This window comes from Colobus angolensis, unplaced genomic scaffold, assembly GCF_000951035.1.
Source record: "Colobus angolensis palliatus isolate OR3802 unplaced genomic scaffold, Cang.pa_1.0 Scaffold87, whole genome shotgun sequence".
In the NCBI taxonomy this organism is placed as follows: domain Eukaryota; kingdom Metazoa; phylum Chordata; class Mammalia; order Primates; family Cercopithecidae; genus Colobus; species Colobus angolensis.
Genome location: NW_012122598.1, coordinates 1,600,809 through 1,608,396, shown reverse-complemented (window position 1 = coordinate 1,608,396; position 7,588 = coordinate 1,600,809). Strand labels below are relative to the sequence as shown.

Genomic DNA, 7,588 nt, shown 5'->3' with positions numbered 1-7,588 from the left:
AAAAAAAAAAAAAAAAAAATCACAAACTAATGTGATCTTAGGCTTTAAGAACAGAGGCATAGAGTGCAATAAAATAGAAGTTGTCCTTCCCCCCATAGTTTATATTTATTAGATTATATCTGAGATGTTCAGACCTACATAAGGAACCATAAACCACTCAGATAACTAACTTGATGAAGAGCCTGAACTTTCATTAAAAATGTCACTTAAGAAATTGTACAGGCTGGGCTCAGCGGCTCACGCCTGTAATTCCAGCACTTTGGGAGGCCGAGGTAGGCAGGTCACTTGAGGTCAAGAGTTCAAGACCAGCCTGAGCAAAATGGTGAAATTCCATCTCTACTAAAAATACAAAAATTAGCTGGGCAAGGATGGTGGACACCTGTACTCCCAGCTACTCGGGAGGCTGAGGGACAAGAATCGTATGAACCAGGAAGGTGGAGGTTGCAGTGAGCTGAGATCGCACCACTGCACTCTGGCCTGGGAAACACAGCAAGACTCCGTCTCATTAATAATAATAATAATAATAGAAATAGCTGGCCGCGAGCGATGGCTCACGCCTGTAATCCCAGCACTTTGGGAGGCTGAAGTGGGCGGATCACGAGGTCAGGATATCGACACCATTCTGACTAACACGGTGCAACTCCATCTCTACTAAAAATACAAAAAATTAGTCGGGCGTGGTAGCGGGCGCCTGCTAGTCCCAGTTACTCGGGAGGCTGCGGCAGGAGAATGGCATGAACCCAGGAGGCAGAGTTTGCATTGAGCCAAGATCATGCCACTGCACTCCAGCCAGGGCAAAAGTACGAGACTCCGTCTCAAAAAAAAAAAAAAAAAAAAAAGCTTAAAGAACTTGGGGTATTTACCCCCAAAGAGATGCCTCCTGTAATCCCAGCACTTTTAGAGGCAAGGTGGGGAGATGGCTTGAGCCCAGGAATTCAAAAAGAGAATGGGCAATGTCAGGAGACCCCATCTCTACAAAATATTTAAAAATTAGCCAGGCATGGTGGTGTGCACCTGTGGTCCCAGCTACTTGGAGGCTGGGAGGACTGCTTGAGGCCAAGAGTCCTAGCTACTCAGGAAGCTAGGACTAGAAGATCTTTAGCCCAGGAGTTTGAGGTTACAATGATCTGTGATCACATCACTTGCACTCCAACCTGGACAACATAGCAAGACCCTATCTCTAAAAGAATGAAAGCGGTAAGTGTCATGAAATACTTGAAGACTACCATGTTAACAAGGAACTAGATTTATTTATTGTGGCGTCAGATAACAGAACTAAAGAGCTTCAGCACAATGTAAAAAATGTTCTAAAAGTAAAGCTTCAATAATGGAACAGGGTATCTGTGAAGTGGACACTTTCTCCTTAGAGCATTCAGAAGTTAAAAGACCAACCGTCAGCGATAACAGCTATGATGTGTTTTCACATATCATGAATTTATTTGATCTCTCCTAAAAAAAAACCTCTTAGGCCGGGCGAGGTGGCTCAAGCCTGTAATCCCAGCACTTTGGGAAGCCGAGACGGGCGGATTACAAGGTCAGGAGTTCGAGACCATCCTGGCTAACACGGTGAAACCCCGTCTCTACTAAAAAATACAAAAAAAAAGCTAGCCGGGAGAGGTGGCTGGCGCCTGTAGTCCCAGCTACTCGGGAGGGTAAACCCGGGAGGCGGAGCTTGCAGTGAGCTGAGATCCGGCCACTGCACTCCAGCCCTGGCGACAGATCGAGACTCCGTCTCAAAAAAAAAAAAAACCTCTTAGAGGAAGGCAACATGTCAAAATGAGTAAATGTCAGAGAAGCTTAAAAATTATTTTCTTTGACATATTTTTAAAGAGACAGCAGACTTTTTCATGAACTCCAAAACCATAGGACCATTTTCTGAGAAACCAACAACAAAAGAAATGAATGCTTTTTCCTTTTAAATGAATGCTGCATTTGTTTTTCTCAAAGAAACATCTGTACCTTAACTTTAGTACTTTTATCAAGGGATAAAGGACAATTACATACCAGTATGCCAACTAGTCTCAAGAAGAGAGCTAGTTTTATCAGACATTTACATGGAGTTCTATCTGTTCCACCTAAAACTTCCTTGCAAGGAGAAGGCTCCTCCTTATCAGACGTGGATAGGAGGCTGCGGTAATACTAACTCCCTCCCACTGTAGCCTAGGAAAAACTCAGTCTTGACATGCACAAAACAATAACTTCTGAGAGCTTCACAGCAGCTGTGTTCAGACAGAGCCAGCAACTTTACTCCAGGCAAAGAAGTAGTTTAAGAGTTGGCTGAAAAAACTATTTTCATTGTGGGCTGGAAATGAGGAAAGGAAAGAGAACAAGATACAGTAAGTGGAGCTATTAACATTTTAAAACCGTGGTAAACAAACATGTTTAAAAATTACAACACTGAAACTACCACAGGGTGTAAACTTTGATCCACAAGTTGAAAGATGAGCAGTGTTATCACGCTAGCTTTCTGCTAGATGGTAACACTAGTGAGAAAAAATAATCTCGAGTTTAATAGTGCCCTAGTCAAAGCCAATCACCAATTCTAGGACAGAAGACCAAAACAAGAGACTCTGCTTCTCTCACTGGGTATCTTTTTGTGCTGCTGCCAGGCAAACTGGAAATTTTCTGAATGTCCAATAGCAATGCTCTAGTGAAATACTAGAACCCAACTCAGTAGTTAATGCTAAAGGCTCAGCAATGAATTGGTCTCTATGTGCTATAGGGGCAACTTCTTGGCCAGGGAGAAAAGTTTCAACTGATTGCAGAAAACCAAAGGTTAATACAACTACATACTCTGGTTTCTCTTCATATAATAACTTTACTGATATTTCAGACATTATTTCACTTCTCAAAAATAAAAGGAGAGGAGAAGGAATGTAAAAGCAAAATCGGCCGGGCGCGGTGGCTCAAGCCTGTAATCCCAGCACTTTGGGAGGCCGAGACGGGCGGATCACGAGGTCAGGAGATCGAGACCATCCTGGCTAACATGGTGAAACCCCGTCTCTACTAAAAAAATACAAAAAAATAGCCGGGCGAGGTGGCGGGCGCCTGTAGTCCCAGCTACTCGGGAGGCTGAGGCAGGAGAATGGCGTAAACCCGGGAGGCGGAGCTTGCAGTGAGCTGAGGTCCGGCCACTGCGCTCCAGCCTGGGCGACAGAGCCAGACTCCGTCTCAAAAAAAAAAAAAAAAAAAAAAAAAAAAATAAAAGCAAAATCTACGCAAGAGCAAAGAAGTTATTAATTGGCTATATTAGTCCAATTCGTTATTAAATGATACACAACTATCAAACAAAGGGCAAAGCCCTGACCCTTTTCTGTACAGAATTAAGAACTGGTAAGACTACTTAGTAGAGCTGCCAAACTTTTCTTTAGCTTCTTTTCTTACAGACATGATACATTTCGCAAGAGCCTCCACTTACCTTACAACTTCCATGTGTACGTACAAATTGTGTTTGATTTCCCCAGCCCTTGGCCTAAGACATTATGATATAGCTTTAGTTTCTGAGTCTGGACACAAAGGAAAAAACTGAACATTTTTCACTTTCCTGAAATAACATGTCTATTTCATTTACACCAAAAACATATTACATAAGTTAACTAAAACTGCAACCACCCATTCGACAACTCTTTGAGAGTGACTGGGAAGCCACATTTAACAAAACAAACTTCATTTTAGTATTTCTGCTTAGAATGCCCATAAAGACTGGTATCGCTACAAGAATTACACTACTGCAAAATTTTTAAACACAGGACTCATGTGAGCTTGCTGAGAAAACTCTGCACACCCCCCACACACCTGTACTTAATATGACATGACCCTCAGAAATACTAAAACACCCTCTGTTAAGTAGAAAACCAACTTTTAAAGTTAGGAAAGTAGCAACGCGGGAATCTGGGTAGGAGGTGCCCTGGGTTATAAACACCCCAGTCAGAGAACATAACAAGCAATTCAGAGCAACATATGAGTCCCTATGGGGCTTCAACTTGGACCGCTTTAAGTCCAAAGCCCACATCTCGGTGTTTCGGAAGAGTTTGGGAAATAGAAGAGAGGGAGAAGGAAAATCAGAGAAGCGATGAAAGTGTTCTATTTTTCTCCTTCTCAACTCCCATCCCAGCATCTTGGAGGCTGGTCACCAGTCTGGGTGCCATAACCACGAGAAGCCCTAAATCAATATCCTAACCACCTGATACCTAGGCAAAAGACATGTGTGTATCAGCCATCTCCTTCCCAAACACTTCTCTTATCGCTCTCAAGGCTCATATCCTTCCAGAAGCCATGCCTTATGGCGACTCAGCTCACCCATACTGTCCTCTTAAATTCATTCACTTAATTTTCTCCAAATCCATACTTTCTCTCTGATATCATGTCCCTGATGTTCTTTTTATTAATTCAATCGAAATGCCACGACCCTCATTTCCTATAATCCACCCCTATCTATCTTTCCTGACAAACCCAGCGGGGTGTTGTGTCACCAGATCAAGATCTTTGTTCTCATCTACTCATCCTACCTCCTGCCTATTACCCTTTTCCAATTCCAAGCTCCTAATCCCACTCTTTGGGAAGCCCTGGGTTTCTAACCTAGTTTAGTATCCCTCCTCTTTCTCCCATTCCACCCCATCCCATGATCCTTCCATTAGGCTCCACTAGACTACCCTTCCCTCAGGATTCAATTCCCCTCTCCTTGCCACGCCCTGTGCCCCCCGGGGCTACTTACCCCAAGTTCTCCCCACACTTCAAGCCTCTAGCCCCGCCTTCCCCCCAAAGGAAGGAGGCGGGAGTACGGAGGGAAGAGGGGCGGCACTCGGCAAGGAAAAAGCGATCTCCCATTAGCGCTCATCGCCGCCAATCGAGGCTCCCTTCTCTCCTATTGGCCGGCTTTGGCCTATGCCCCCACCCTCTTCCTCAGACAGGGCCCGGCCACCGCCTCAGCGCCCCCGTCCAATACAGACTGGGAGGGGAGGCCCCAGCCCGGAACGCTGGGACTGGCCAGAGTTGAAAGGGAGAGTCCCGTCAGATCATGGGCTAGCTAATGTTAAAAGGACTTACCGGCTGGTAGCTCCGTTGCCTTCCGGCTGCCCGCGCTCGGTCCTACAATCTCTCTCCAGCTCCTCCTTTCCCCCCTCGGCGGAGCGGCTACTTTCCTCCCGTCCGGCCAGGCGCGCTCAACTCTCGCGAGAAGTCGTGGGGCCGCGGGGGAAGGGCGAGATCCGTGGGGGCTGAGTTGGAAAGCGGCCGAGAGGCGGGGCTCAGGGAAAAGAAGGTGTCCGGCTTACTGTGGGCGGGACTAGGGAGGGAGACCCAGCGAGTACGGTCCACGTAAGACACACGTGTTCGGCTGCAGAATCTAGCGGGAGAAAGGAAAAAGGAGAGAAGATCTTTACAGGTGCCTGTAGTGGTGGTTAACTACTATCTTTCAGAGTCATCGCTTCCTTAACTGCAAAGTAAAATACCCTTAGCCCTAGAAATGAAGTCCATGTGTGGACAAAGCAATCCACCTGCACAGCAATTCTAACACTACCATTTTACTAGTCCTATTGCCTTGGGTGAAAATCTTCTCTGAGTCTCTGTACAATGGGACTAACAATCTCATTTTATTCATATTGTTGTAATGATCAAATGAGGTACATGAAATTGCTTGAGGATTTTTAAAAATCACTATATTATTCAGCAAATATTTTCACAAAACGTAGGGCATACTACATGCAAAGCATTGTTCTAAACATGGGGTTAAGGAGTTATCAACCCAGGTAGGATTTATATTTGAGTGAGGAAGGGGAGACAGTTAAAATGCCAATAAACACAAATATTTCAAATAGTGAAAAGTGCTTCAGGATAGTGAGACAGAAAGTGACTAGGAGTGGGGAAGAAGCTTTACTCCTAGTGTTTGAAAGAAGACCTCTTTGAGGAAGTAACACACCAGGAGTTGAATTATCACTTGGGAAGATTTCAGGGGAATTATCAAATGCAAAGTCTATATTCAAAAATTTATAGGTCTTGTTCAAGACAAACCAGGAAAAGAAAAACAAAAAACAGGCTGGTTGCAGTGACTCACGCCTGTAATCCCAACATTGCTAAGCCGAGGCAAGAGGATTGCCTGAATCCAGGAATTTGAGACCACCCTGGGCAACATGGCGAAAACTCAGCTCTACAAAAAATACAAAATTAGCCGGGCATGGTGGCCTGCACTTGTAGTAGCTATTCAGGGGACTAAGTGGGAAGATCACTTGAGCCCAGGAGGTTGAGGTTACGGTGAGCCCAGATCAGGCCACTGCACTCCAGCCTGGGCAACAGAGTGAGATCCTGTCTCGATAAATAAATAAATAAAATAAATAATCATCTTAAAATTTAACAAATTGTAGTTGACTTAAAATATTATCTATGGAATCTCTGTTCTCTCCTTTTGCAGCTTTATGTTACTCAGCTTTCTGAACTTTCTGTCTAGCATCTCATCTATCCTCACAGCACCCTCTGAGAGGTAGGAAGAATCTAGGTGATTTCTCCCTAGATATCTAAGGTGAAACAGGTGTAGAATCACTTTCTTTCTTATGTAGTGAATTGAGAAAAGTTGAGAGGTGTCTTGGCTTCCAAACTACTCTCCCCTAAAACAATTCCTACTTAAAGAATACAATGATGGAAACATACCTTAAATTTGTAAGAAAAAATTGTATGTTGGCTGGGCGTGGTGGCTCACACCTGTAATCCCAGCACTTTGGGAGGCCGAGATGGGCAGATCACGAGGTCAGGAGATTGAGACCATCCTGGCTAACACGGTGAAATCCCGTCTCTACTAAAATATACAAAAAACTAGCCGGGCGAGGTGGCGGGCGCCTGTAGTCCCAGCTACTCGGGAGGCTGTGGCAGGAGAATGGCGTAAACCCGGGGGGCGGAGCTTGCAGTGAGCTGAGATCCGGCCACTGCACTCCAGCCTGGGCGACAGAGCGAGACTCCGTCTCAGAAAAAAAAAAAGAAAGAAAAAGAAAAATTTGTATATTGGGCAGGCGCAGTGGCTCACACCTGTAATCCCAGCTACTCAGGAGGCTGAGGCAAGAGAATCATTTGAACTCGGAAAGCGGAGGTTGCAGTGAGCCGAGATTGCACCATTGCACTCCAGCCTGGGCGACAAGAGCGAAACTCCGTCTCAAAATAAATAAATAAATAAATAAATAAATCGAATAAATTTTTAAAAATCAGAGGGAAAAGGATTCTACAAATCACACTGGAACAATTGGCTCTTACTGTATACATGCAATAGCTAATATTTATAGATTTTACTATGTTCCAGGTACTATTCTAAATTGGTGGGGTTTTTTGTTGGTTTGTTTTCGTTTTTTGAGACGGAGTCTTGATCTGTCACCAGCTGGAGTGCAGTGGCATGATCTCAGCTCACTGCAACCACCACCTCCTGGGTTCAAGCGATTCCCCTGCCTCAGTCTCCCAAGTAGCTGGAACTACAGGCGCACACCACCACGCCCAGCAAATTTTTTTATTTTTAGTAGAGACAGGGTTTCACCATGTTGGCCGGGATAGTCTCAATCTCTTGAGCTTGTGATCTGCCCGCCTTGGCCTCCCAAAGTGCTGGGATTACAGG

The 7,588-nt window shown here is 44.8% G+C and overlaps 1 protein-coding gene across 4 annotated transcripts in view; it reads right to left on the bottom strand.

Annotated features, from left to right (window-relative positions):
• Positions 1–5,181, bottom strand: part of ATF7 (activating transcription factor 7) — a 155,707-nt gene extending 150,526 nt beyond the window's left edge. For 2 of the 4 annotated variants that reach the window (XM_011930496.1, XM_011930497.1), the window contains exon 1: positions 5,047–5,173. The gene's annotated coding sequence lies outside the window, so the exon portion shown is untranslated. Of the gene's footprint in view, positions 1–3,418; positions 3,473–4,652; positions 4,684–5,046 lie in introns of those variants that run through there. The other 2 variants (XM_011930498.1, XR_001000501.1) reach the window with 2 other exon arrangements.
• Between the last annotated feature and the right edge of the window lie 2,407 nt (positions 5,182–7,588).